At 42.7% G+C, this 13,918-nt stretch overlaps 1 non-coding gene across 1 annotated transcript; it reads left to right on the top strand.

Annotated features, from left to right (window-relative positions):
- Nucleotides 1–13,429: 13,429 nt before the first annotated feature.
- Nucleotides 13,430–13,535, top strand: LOC144715379 (small nucleolar RNA R71). Its single transcript, XR_013584607.1, has one exon. It is a non-coding gene; the product is annotated as a small nucleolar RNA R71 (small nucleolar RNA).
- Nucleotides 13,536–13,918: the final 383 nt, after the last annotated feature.

Genomic DNA, 13,918 nt, shown 5'->3' with positions numbered 1-13,918 from the left:
TCTACACCTACCAAAATATATTCATAGCCCAAAGAAGGAGGAAAGGGTCCCATGAAATCAATGCCCCAAAGATCAAACAACTCAACTTCAAGGATAGGGTTTAAAGGCATAGCGGCATTGCGACTTACATTGACCACCGCTTGACATCGAATGCATCTCTTGCAGAATTCATATGCATCCCGATGAAGATGAGGCCAATAAAATCCACATTGTAGGACCTTATGTGCCGTTATCTTGGAGGCGTAGTGTCCTCCGCATAAGGATGAGTGACATGATTCCAAGACTCTCCATTGTTCATCCTCGGGTATACATCTCCTAAAAATTTGATCGACGCCTAATCTAAATAATTCAGGCTCAGCCCAATAGTAATACTTGATATCCTTAAAAAACTTTTTTCTATCATCATAATCCCAACCTTGAGGCAATTGCCCGATTACTAAGTAGTTTACTATATGAGCATACCAAGGCAATTTCCGTGTAGAAATTTCTAAAATATGCTCGTCAGGAAAAGAATCTGTGATGGGAGTTAGGGCTGGCAATGATAGGTGGGAGAGGTGATCAGCCGCACCATTATCCACTCCCCGCCTGTCTTTAATTTCAATATCGAATTCTTGCATAAGTAGGATCCATCTCATTAATCTAGGTTTTGTCTCTTTCTTACTTAACAAATGTCTAAGTGCAGCATGATCTGAAAAGATTATAATCTTACTCCCTATTAGGTAAGATCGAAATTTATCCAAAGCAAAGACGATTGCAAGTAATTCCTTCTCTGTGGTAGAGTAATTTACCTGAGCGGCGTCGAGAGTCTTACTTGCATAATAAATAGTTGTCGGTTTCTTGTCTTTGCGTTGTCCCAACACAGCTCCCACTGCATAATCTGAAGCATCACAAAAAATCTCAAAGGGTTCACTCCAATTTGGAGCTTGTAAGATGGGAGCCGTAACTAATGCTTCTTTAATCAAATTAAAAGCCAAATTGCATTCATCATTCAAAATAAGTTCTTTGTCTTTAGATAGAAGCAAAGTGAGAGGTTTAGCCACTTTGGCAAAATCTTTAATAAAACGACGATAAAAGCCGGCATGGCCCTGATGACCCTAAAATATGTCATCAAATAATCAAGTTCTCAAGTTTAAATTCATTACAATTATCTTGTGAATTCATGCTAAGTTCATGCATATGTATTGTTTTATGAAATCACTAACCCCACTTGATTCTTTGAATCAAGTGGAATATATTTAACGTTTTATGGCTAGTGAACATTCAGAAACAGGTTAAGAAGATCAAGGAAGAGAGGAGGATCAACAGAAGTGGGCAAAAATTCGAAGTGGCAAAAATTACGAAAATGCCCCTGGGCATGACTTAAGAGAAAACCTATAAATACTCTCTTGAGAGAGGAGTTTAGGTGTTCAGAATTTTCTCTAAGGAAACTAGGGCTTGGAGAAGAGGATTTCTGCACCCTCCAGGAGCTGATGAGCTTTTGGAGTTGGAGAGGAAGAACAGACTGAAGATAGCTTGGATTGAAGAACCACGGCTGCCGCAAGGACGTGACACCGACGTGGAGAAATCTCAAGCTTCAGCCCTGTAATCCCTCTCTTCTCAGACAATTTTGGTTGGAAGAGTCGAGATCTTCCAATGTTTTCCAACTGAGGATTGTTTCATTTAGATTTGATTTCAGTTGAATTTTGTTTCTTTCTTGTTCTGATCATCCTCCCCAAACTTCCCCAAAAATTCCCTTTGACGCAGCAGCACTGGGCAGCACCGCCAAGGCAGCAACGCGCCGCCACGCAGCCACGCCAGGCGCGACAGCGCCGCTGCACGCAGCAGCGCCGCGCAGCCACGCCAGACGCTGGCGCGCTGACGCAGCAGCAGCGCGCGCAGCCACGCCCAGCGCGCTGCCAGACGCAGCGGCGCGCGACAGCGCTTGCTGCACGCAGCAGCCGCGCGCAGCCACGCCGCACGCAACAGCGCTGTTGCACGCAGCAACGCCGCGCGCAGCAGCGTCGCGCGTAGCCACGCCGCGCGCGACAGCGCCGCTGCACGCAAACACCTTGCGCGCAGGTACCCTGCACGCAAGGTGTTTGATCCTTTGCCCCCAAGGGCAAGGGTACTGTCTACAGAGAACTCCTCTGTAGACAGCCTCTATTAAGTTAAATCTTTAACTTAATCAGAGCAATAGTAGTTAAATCTTTCGACTAAACTGGGAATTAAAGAGGAATTCTGTGATTTTCCTGAGGATCATTTAACAGAGTTTAATATTTATTTTAAATTGATAAGTGACATATCTATTGAATAAAGAAGGAAATTTCTACTGTTTTCTCCTGCTCCCTATGGATCGACCCTCACTCGCCTTACGCCGTGAGGTTTATAAATTTGTTGCATAAGCTCTGAACCTCACACGTCTAAACTGCTAAATAACCAGTAAAAAACGCCCTAAAATTGAGCTTATCAACTGGCGCCGCTGCCGGGGAGCACGGTATTACAGTAGAAAATTCTATTTTCTCTGAATCTACAGTTATCTCTCTAAACCTACAGTCATTTTGGTGAATCTACAGTCATTTTTGTGAATCTACTGTCATTTCTCTAAATCTACAGTCATTTTTGTTGATTTTTCTAGAGCTGCAGGACTTGACAATCCTCAGCTCATTGTTATTCTAACCGTTTGCTGTAAATTTATGGTAGTAACACGCTCAGGAGCTGGTGAAAAGTCTGCAGAGAAAGACATTAGAGACGCCACTCCGGATTCTACAGTGACAGAACCAGAAATTCAGCAGAGAAATATGGCTGAAGAGATGCACCAGCAGAATGAGAGGAGGAGGACTATGCTGGATAGGTCCACACCGTCGGGAAGCTTGCGTCAAACCGATGTAAATCTGAACATCGGTGACGGTATTTCCTTTCGATATGACAATGCATTAATTCATTCCTTACCTGAATTTAATGGACTGCCTGCTCAAAACCCATTAGAATTCCTTGATGATTTCCACATTAGGTGTTCATCTCAAAACGTTCCAGGGATATCTACAGAAATTTTAAAAATGAAATATTTTCCTCTAACCTTAAAAGATAAAGCATTTTCCTGGTACCGCAATTTAGGAATCACTTTTAATTCATGGGAAGAGATGTAGGGAAAATTTCTGTAGAAATTTTACCCTCTCTCCAAAACTAACTTTTATAGAAGGGAAATTCACAACTTCCATCCTCATGATGGTGAGGCGTTTAGTGAATCATGGGAGAGGGTCAATGATCTGTTGAGGAAGTGCCTCACCATGGAATTGAACAATGTCAACTAGCTCAGATATTTTATGAGTCTCTCTCTGATTTTATGAAAAACAAGGTAAACTCGCCACGGTGGAACGTTTTATACTGCATATGAGGATGAAGTTTTTGATATTTTGGAGAGAGTTGTAGAAACTGATTTGCAGGAGATTGGAGCCAATCAGAATGGGAGGAATGTGCAGCCCAAGAGAGCAGGAATTCTGCAGGTCAACGCCAAGGAGGGAGAGCTACAAGCGGGCCTAAGGGAGACCAACCAGAAATTGGAGGAGCTCACCTCTACCTTGAAGAATGTCTTCCTAGGTAACTCTCCCATCATTAAAGCTAAGATCTGCTCTCTGTTTTAGCAGGGAACATGAAGATGGAGCTTGCCAAGCCATGGAAGAAGAGGTGAAGGCTTTCAACCAGCCGCAACAACCGTGGGCGGGTCAAGCGGTCAAATTTCCAAACGGAGAGGCCTTCCACCAAGGAAACAAGCCGGCAGCTCAACCCCCGTTCCAACAGAGACAACAATTCCAGCACAGGCCTCCACAACAGTATCAGGTTTCATCTCAAACTCAACCTGATTTCTCCACATTAACTCCCGTCATTTCAGATATGATCGAAAAGCAAAATCAAAAGTTGCGGGCGGAAATGGAGATGCGGATGCAAGTGATGATGGAGTTTCAAACGAAGCAAATGTTGGATGCTCAAGAGCAGATGAGGAAGATGCTAGAAAGCCTCAGACCTGTCCAATCTGAACACCAAGGTATACCGTTAGATTCTCCTTGCACATCTTATAAACTTCCTTTTAAACCGTCCCATCAATCCATGCAACTTGCATCATGTGCAGCATTCCATTCATGATGAGACGAATAGAGATGATCCTGAGGTTCTAGCCATCTCAAAATTGAGAAATGGGAAAGAACTTCAGGATCCCTATCGGACTTCTATAGAGAATTCTAAGAAGGGAACCAAACCACAAGAGGAAGAAGGAGAGGACCCCCCCTACGTGGAGGAGCCTCTACCTTCTACGAGTGGGCAGCATGTTCCCTACCCTTCCGCTTTAAATAGAAAAAAACCGATATTTGATTATGAAAACCGACTGCTAGAGAATTTTAGAAAAGCCACCATGACTGTTACTGTCGAAGATATGCTTAGGTGTGCACCTTCCCTAAAGAAGTACCTTAAGGACTCTTGCACCATTAAGAAGCATAGGGAAGTGGTTAAATTATCTGAAAATGCCTCTAGCATTCTTAATGCCATCCCTATCAAAATGAGAGAGCCCCTTTCATTACATGCGAAATAGGAGGAAACACCTTCTCTAAAGTTTTATTAGATACGGGAGCAAGCATAAGTATCATTCCGACCGCATTATATGAGGAGAGTGGGTTTGGAGAGTTGGAGGAAATTCATATGGACCTACTCTTAGCTGACGGCACTGTTAGGCAACCCGAGGGAAGGTTAACCGATGTCATGATCACTGTAGAGAATTGTGAAATCCCTGTAGACTTTATAGTGACAGATGTAAAGATATCGGAGACATTAGTTTAGCTCCTATCATCTTAGGTAGACCATTCTTGGTTACGGCAAAACGATTATGGATTGGGAGAAGGGGACGGTTGAGTTTAAAATTGGAAAGGAGAGAGTTCAACTGGATATATCGAAAATGATGAAGTGTCCTGTAGGAAGCAATGAGGAGTTAAAATTGTGTGCAAAAGATGAAGGAGAGGATGTGGTTAAAGAATACTTGTCACAAGTAGAGGGTAGAGAGCTAGAGGGAGAGATCATAGACCCCCCTTCGGTAGAGGTAGGGCCAGAATTGAAACCTTTGCCTCATCCTCAAATATGCATATCTAGATGAGCAGAAAATCCTACCGGTAATCATATCTTCATCACTATCCTCTGAACAGGAAAAGGACTTGCTAGAGGTACTTAGGGAGCATAGAAATGCCATAGGTTGGATCTTTGATGATATTAGAGGAATTCCATCTTTGATCTGTGAACATAGGATATTTTTAGAAGAGGAAGCAAAACCTTGTAGAGAGCATCAAAGGAGACTCAACCCTTACATGAGCGAAGTTATTGAGAAAGAAGTGAGTAAGTGGTTGAATGCAAGAATAATTTATGCTATATCCGACAGTAGATGGGTGAGTCCTGTACACATGGTACCAAAGAAATCTGGAATTACCGTAGAAGTGAACGAAAAAGGGGAAGAGGTGCAGAAAAGATTGACCACAGGGTGGAGGGTGCATTGATTACAGGAAATTAAATAAGGCGACAAAGAAGGATCACTACCCACTACCCTTCATAGATCAGATACTAGAAAAACTGTCAGGGCAGCAATATTTTTTTCTTGATGGTTATTCAGGATACAACCAAGTAAACATCCATCCTGATGATCAAGAGAAGACAACATTTACGAGTCCCGTAGGGACATATGCCTTCAGCGTATGCCCTTCGGGTTATGCAATGCCCCGCCACATTTCAGCGATGTATGAATGCCCTATTTTCTGATTTAGTAGGCGAATGTTTAGAAATGTTTATGGATGATTTTTCAGTATTTGGATCTACCTTTGAGAACTGCCTCCTAAGCCTCACCAAAGTATTGAAGAGGTGCATTGAGTCCAACCTTGTCCTAAGTTGGGAAAAATCTCATTTCATGGTGCAGGAGGGAGTAGTGCTGGGACACACGGTCAGCAACCGTGGATTGAAGTGGACAAGGCCAAAATCGAAATCATCCAGGGCCTTCCACCTCCAACCAACCTAAAAACCCTTCGGGTTTCCTCGGCCACGTGAGTTTCTATAGACGTTTTATCCTTGATTTTGCTAAAATTTCTAAACCTCTTACAAACCTTTTATCGTCTAAAAATAATGATTTTGAACTAACACTAGAGGCTAAAGATGCATTTTATAAATTGAAAGAAGCTTTGGTTAATGCGCCTATCCTGCAAGGGCCCGATTGGACCCTTCCTTTTGAACTAATGTGCGACGCTTCTGATTTTGCAGTAGGTGCAGTGTTAGGCCAAAGAATAGATAAGAACCCTGTGGTGATCTAATACGCCAGCAGGACCTTACTGGACGTACAACTGAATTATACCACCACCGAAACGGAGCTGCTGGCCATTATTTTCGCTTTAGAAAAGTTTAGGTCTTATTTACTAGGTAGTAAAATAACTGTTTATTCTCATCATGCAGCTATTAGATACTTGTTAACGAAGAAAGAGGCTAAACCGAGATTGATTAGATGGGTGCTTTATTACAGGAATTTGATTTGGAAATTAAAGACAAGAAAGGGTGTGAAAATGTAGTAGCCGACCATCTCTCACGAATCATAGGCGCCCACCTGAACAAATTAATGATGCATTTCCTGATGAATTTGTCCTAACTGCACAAGGAACATTCGTTCCTTGGTATGCACATATTGTCAACTTTTTAGTTTCAGGACAAATTCCTACAGGTTGGACTTCCCACGAGAGAAAAAGCTACTCAAGGATGCGCGATTTTATTTTTGGGAAGATCCGAGCTGTTTCACCAAGGACAAGATCAAATTCTCCGACGATGCGTCCCCGAGAGCGAGCAACGAAGCATCCTAGAATTCTGCCACGCAAAACCAGGAGGGGTCACTACTCGCCAAGGTAACAGCTCATAAGATTGTTGAATCGGGTTTCTTTTGGCCTACATTATTTCATGACGCGCAGAAATTTTATAACAGTTGTTTAGCATGCCAAGCATCCATCAATATCAATAGGAAAGATAGAATGCCCTACAACCCATCTTAGAAGTGGAAATATTTGATTTATGGGAATTGATTTTATGGGTCCATTTCCTAGTTCTAACGGTTTATGAATACATCTTGATGGCTGTTGACTACGTCTCCAAATGGGTAGAAGCCATTCCCTCCAAAACCAATGACAGTAAGGTAGTGACCAATTTTATTGAAAACACATTTTTATAGATATGGATGCCCACAAGCGATCATTAGTGATGGAGGTTCACACTTCACAAATTACAACTTTAGGAATCTCCTCAAAAGTTTGGTGTTCATCATCGAGTCACTACCCCATATCATCCTCAAGCCAATGGACAAGTTGAATTGTGCAATAGAGAGGTGAAGAAAATTTTGAGGAAAATAGTGCGTCCAGATGGGAAAGATTGGTCCAGGAAGCTAGGCGAGGCGTTATGGGCTTATAGGACAGCTTACAAAACCCCTCTCGGCATGTCTCCTTCCGCCTTATCTTTGGCAAAGCTTGTCACCTACCACTTGAGTTAGAACACAAGGCCCTTTGGGCTATTAGAAAACTCAACCTAGATTTGGATAGAGGCAAGCATAGACTTCTTCAATTGAATGAGTTGGAAGAGTTAAGAAATGAGGCTTATGAGAATTCAAGATTTATAAAGCCAAGATGAAGATGTTTCATGACAAGAGCTTGAGGAGAAGAATTTTGTGGAGAATCAAAAGTATGGCTTTACAACTCTAGACTAAAACTCTTTCCAGGTAAATTGAAAACGCGATGGGATGGTCACTTCCTTGTTCAACAGGTTTTGAGAATGGAGCCGTTACAATTTTAGATCCTACGTCTCAAAGGCGATTCACTGTGAGCAACGCGGCTCAAACCCTACTTAGAAGAAGAAGATCTTCACAGCCCCATGAATATTACGTTAGAAAAGCCATCGCATGATAGCTCATGATCCGATTAGTTTTGTTTTACTACATTTCATATTCTCTCTGCTTGGTTACTTTCCTTGTTTTGTTTTTGTTTCTGCGTTTTGTTTCTGTTCTCGTGTGCAGCCACTCCGATCCACGCCCACCTAACACGTCACTGGACAACACGCATGCTGATCGCTGCCCTTCCTTCCATGGTTTGGTATTCCTTTCTCCTTTCTCTCATTTATGATTTGTCATGTAGGAACATGCCTTTTATTGAGGGGGGGAGGGGAGTACATTTACATGCATTATCCATGAAATTTTTTTCGTTTTTGCATTCACAAACCATGGATATTTGATGATCTTAGGAGATGATTGTCCAATGATATGCATGATAATTCGATTCTTTTCAAAAGGGTAGAAATGCAAGAGTGGCCAGCTAGGGAATCCTAGGTGAAGTAAGCCTAGCTAGGTGCACTACGATCCATACCGCGATAGTCGTATCTATTACCATTATACTTCTCTCACCTCACCATCCACCTCGGGTTGAGTTAGCACTTACATGCACGAAAATTTTTAGCTTTAGTGGAGAGTAGGGTTAGTGTTAGCTCATTGGCAGTGTTATTATGGCGTGAGTGAAGCTCCTGACCCATGAAGGATACAAAACTCCGTCGGGGGAATAAGCTGCCGGTCTACTAAGGACGGCACATGGGTAGTGGATAAGCGCCACCAAACTATCAAGTGAAAGCTGCACTGCGCATAAACAAGCAAAAGCTTGCATCATAGTACTAAAGTTGATTGTCATCAAAAATGACCAACAAGCAGCAAATGCCAAATAAAATAAAGGTGGAAAAGCTGTCTCCCGTGTGTTTGAGCCGATGCTACTATAGCCATAGTATTGAGCTAGCATTAATGCCACTCTCACGCCTCGTTCAGTAGTGCGCTTGGGGTGTTAACTCGATCTTATTCCATATACTATGTACTTACTATATGTACTCCATAGATCATGTGCACTTAGTTGAGGTTTAAGGCTGAGATAGATCCTAAATTTCTTCTACGCTGGTCAATTTTAATTGCTGAAAATACTCCTTGAGAAGAGCATGAATCAAAGTTATCGGAAGTCAAAATTCACCTTGAGATCATCTTTTATTCTCACCTGCATGTCATTACTAAGGGACTAGTAACGATCTAAGTTAGGGTGTTTGATGACTCTAAAATATGTCATCAAATAATCAAGTTCTCAAGTTTAAATTCATTACAATTATCTTGTGAATTCATGCTAAGTTCATGCATATGTATTGTTTTATGAAAACCCCACTTGATTCTTTGAATCAAGTGGAATATATTTAACGTTTTATGGCTAGTGAACATTCAGAAACAGGTTAAGAAGATCAAGGAAGAGAGGAGGATCAACAGAAGTGGGCAAAAATTCGAAGTGGCAAAAATTACGAAAATGCCCCTGGGCATGACTTAAGAGAAAACCTATAAATACTCTCTTGAGAGAGGAGTTTAGGTGTTCAGAATTTTCTCTAAGGAAACTAGGGCTTGGAGAAGAGGATTTCTGCACCTCCAGGAGCTGATGAGCTTTTGGAGTTGGAGAGGAAGAACAGACTGAAGATAGCTTGGATTGAAGAACCACGCCTTGCCGCAAGGACGTGACACCCGACGTGGAGAAATCTCAAGCTTCAGCCCTGTAATCCCTCTCTTCTCAGACAATTTTGGTTGGGTTGGAAGAGTCGCAGATCTTCCAATGTTTTCCAACTGAGGATTGTTTCATTTTAGATTTGATTTCAGTTGAATTTTGTTTCTTTCTTGTTCATGATCATCCCCAAAAATTCCTTTGACGCAGCAGCAATGCCGCCGCGACGCAGCCACGCCGCGCCACAAGACGCAGCAGCCGCTGGCGCAGCCACGCCAAGACGCGCTGCGCACGCAGCAGCGCGCCGCGCAGCAGCGTCGCGCGCAGCCACGCCGCTGCGGCAGCGCGCGCAGCGCAGCAGCGCCGCTGCACGCAGCAGCGCGCCGCGCAGCAGCGCTGCTGCACGCAGCAGCCGCGCGCAGCCACGCCGACGCAACAGCGCTGTTGCACGCAGCAACGCCCGGCAGCAGCGCTGCACGCAGCAGCGCCGCGCGCAGCCACGCGCCGCACGCAACAGCGCTTGCACGCAGCAACGCCGCGCGCAGCAGCGGCCACGCCACGCCGCGCGACAGCGCCGCAGACGCAAACACCTTGCGCAGGTACCCTGCATGCAAGGTGTTTGATCCTTGCCCCAAGGGCAGGGTACTGTCTACAGAGAACTCCTCTGTAGACAGCCTCTATTAAGTTAAATCTTTAACTTAATCAGAGCAATAGTAGTTAAATCTTTCGACTAAACTGGGAATTAAAGATGAATTCTGTGATTTTCCTGAGGATCATTTAACAGAGTTTAATATTTATTTTAAATTGATAAGTGACATATCTATTGAATAAAGAAGGAAATTTCTACTGTTTTCTCCTGCTCCCTATGGATCGACCCTCACTCGCCTTACGCCGTGAGGTTTATAAATTTGTTGCATAAGCTCTGAACCTCACACGTCTGAACTGCTAAATAACCAGTAAAAAACGCCCTAAAATTGAGCTTATCAGGCCCAAAAAACCCCTAAGTTGCTTTAGGGTCGATGGAAGTGGAAGCTCCTTGATGATCTCGATCTTTGCCTTGTGCACAGCCAGCCCCTCCTTGCTGATATGATGACCTAAGACGATCCCCCTGTCCACCATAAAATGGGATTTCTCCCAACTGAGCACTAACTTGTTTTCTTCGCAAATCTGTAACACTTTATCCAAGTTAGACAAACAAGACCCAAAAGATTCACCAAACACGGAAAAGTCATCCATGAAAACTTCAAGACATGTACCAATTAAATCAAAAAACATTGCACTCATACACCTTTGAAAGGTTGCTGGTGCATTACAAAGTCCAAATGGCATTTTTCTAAAAGCACATCTTCGTAAAGGACATGTGAACGTAGGTTTATCTTGGTCACTTTCATGAATGCTAATTTGATTATATCCTGAGTACCCATCCAAGAAACAATAAAAACTCTGTCCAGCTAATTTTTCAAGTATTTGATCAATGAAAGGTAGAGGATAATGGTCTTTTTTTGTTGCTAGATTTAACTTTCGTAATCTATGCATACCGCCAACTCGATGCTACCCTCGCCTGGATCTCTTCTCCATCCTGATTCTTTTGGACAGTAATCCCTGTTTTTAGGTACTACATGAATTGGGCTCACCCACTTACTATCTGAAATTGGGTAAATGAATCCTGCTTTCAGCCATTTGGTAATCTCCTTCGACACCACATCGTAAAGATAAGGATTTAATCTACGTTGATGCTGAACTGATGGTTTGGATCCTTCCTCGATAAAAATTCTATGCTGACAGATATCAGGACTAATTCCCTTGATGTCGTCTATGGTCCATCCAATAGCGCTCTTATGCTGTCGTAAGACATCTAATAGGTTAACTTCCTACTCTAAAGTGAGGGTTGAAGAGATAATTACTGGATATGTCTTTCTTGGACCTAAAAAAACATATTTAAGGTGAGAAGGAAGAGGTTTCAATTCTAATTCTTCAGTGGGCGTAGATCTGTAGTTATTCATGTTTTCACCCTTCATTTCACCATGGTCGTCCTTCTCCCCCTCATAGGCACTCTCATTCACCGCCATCACCTCATAGATTACTTTCCCTATAACATGGCATTCATCATTTTCATCATCTAGGGAACATGTATAAATGTCTTCCTGGCTACTATTGGGATACTTCATCAATTGAGAGATTGGTAACTCAACCTCTTCTTTTCCCATGCGCAATTTAATTTTTCCTGCATTCCAATCTGTGTTCACTCTTGCGGTAGCTAAGAATGGCCGTCCTAAAATAATCGGTGCATGACTAATTTTTCCTGAAATTTTTACATCCACTACTATAAAATCGATAGGAAATGAACACTTTTCTACTTTCATCACCACATCCACCAACTGTCCACACGGTCTTCTAATTGATCCGTCCGCTAACTGTAATTCTAAATTTACAGGTTGTAATTCACCAAATTTAAAAGTCTCAAGTAGGGCCTTAGGCATGATATTCACACTTGCTCCTGAATCAAGTAAAGCTTTGGTGAATACTTCCCACTTTCGCATTTGATCACTGGTGCTCCCGGATCCTTGCGCTTTTGAGGTAATTCATGCAGAAAAATTGAACTAATATTCTCAGAAAGTTGAATCCTCTTTTGCTTCCTAGGAGGTGTACACAGGTTTTTCACAAATTTGGAATAATCAGGGATGTACTGGATCGCATCTAAAACAGGAATTTCGACCGTAGCCTCTTTCAAATACTCAAGAAGTGGGCTGTCTTTCGATTTTTCTTTCTTCGCTTGTAAGGCACTAGGGAAAGGGATAGGTGGGCAATATGTTTTGGGGTTTGGGTTCCTTTTCCAGATTTTCCTCTACCCCTTCATCCTCATCCTTTTCTACTTCCTCTAACTTATCCTCCACTTCATTTCGTTTCTCTATAGCTGCAAATGGATTAGCCAACTCTTTCCCACTCCTAAGTTTTGATATAGCACTCAGCTCTCCTATTTCTTGTTGTTCAGTCAATGCATGCATGTCATGAATATGCTCATTAACTACACTACACATGTCATCAACATAAAGTAAATTGCTAGGATTAATACAGGCCTGAGTAGGGAGTTTACCTGATTTGGCGCCCATCTTCATAGGGTCTTCACACGCACTTATGCGGTGCTCCCGCATGCGCAAATTGTTGACCGTTGTGAAGGCAGATCTCCGCCTTGAGCTTCTCCATCTCCCTCCGATGCCTCTCTCCATTTCTTCAAAAGCTTGAGCATCCTCTTCTTGTCTTCTTGCAGCTCCTCGATGACCTTGGTGAGAGTCGCATTAGTGCGATCTGAAAAATTTCGGTAAGGTTGATAATGTTGTTGGTGTTGGGGATTGTTCGCTTTGGATTGGAACTGTTGTTGGGGTGGTCGGTTGTTGTTGTTCCATCCCTGTCCTCCTAAGTTTCCTCTAGTTCCCCATTGGACATTGCTCCCTTCTTGCCTGCCTATAGCATTCACTTCTGATATCATAGGGCATTCTTCTCCGGTGTGGCTATCACTTGAGCACATTTCACATCGATTTATTTGGTTGGGTGCTCATCCACTATTCTGACCTTGCCATAGTGAGATTATTTTTTCATTCATCTTTTCCATGGCTTTTCCCATCATTACACCTATCTGTTTTTCAATTCTATCCATAGTAATCTGGGGTTCAACCCCTCTAACATCCAACAGTCCACCTTTCCGAGGGGTAACCCTAACATGATCGGAGGCATCTTGGTGATAGGCTAAATTATCGGACATTTTTTGTAGTAGTGCCATAGCTTCATCTTCATACATGTCAGCTATTGCTCCTCCACTCGAGATATCAACTCTGCCTTTCTCCACATCATTTAAGCCTTCATAGAAAATTTGCACTAAGTCCCATTTTTGAATGCCATGGTGGGGGCACTTCCTAATGAGCCCCATCAATCTCTCCCATGCTTCGCTAAATGTATCATTTCCCTGCTGAAAATTTCTAATTTCTCTTCTGAAAGAATTTGTCCTAGCCACTGTATAATATCTTTTTAAGAAGCTCTTCTCCATATCATTCCATGATTCAAAATTTGTTCCCAATGTTCTAAACCAATCCTTGGCTCTATCCTTAAGGGCATGAGGGAATAGTTTCATTCTCACAACTTCCTTTGAAATTCTGGGGTAAGTGCAACTATCACATGCTTCGTAAAATTTTTCTAAGAAGTCATAGGGCTCTTCGTTTGCCTTCCCAAAAGGACGGTAATAGCTGAAATTGGTGTGGATCGATTCTAAACATCACATCTTCTCCAATCGGGGCAGATATCCTGGTTAAGATGGGGGTTTCTGCTGGTGTGGAATACTCTCTAATCCTCCTCCGTCCATCGTTAACTACCTCAGGGTTTCCTGT

Source organism: Wolffia australiana, chromosome 18, assembly GCF_029677425.1.
Source record: "Wolffia australiana isolate 7733 chromosome 18, ASM2967742v1".
Lineage (NCBI taxonomy): Eukaryota > Viridiplantae > Streptophyta > Magnoliopsida > Alismatales > Araceae > Wolffia > Wolffia australiana.
This window is presented reverse-complemented; position numbering and strand designations above follow the sequence as displayed.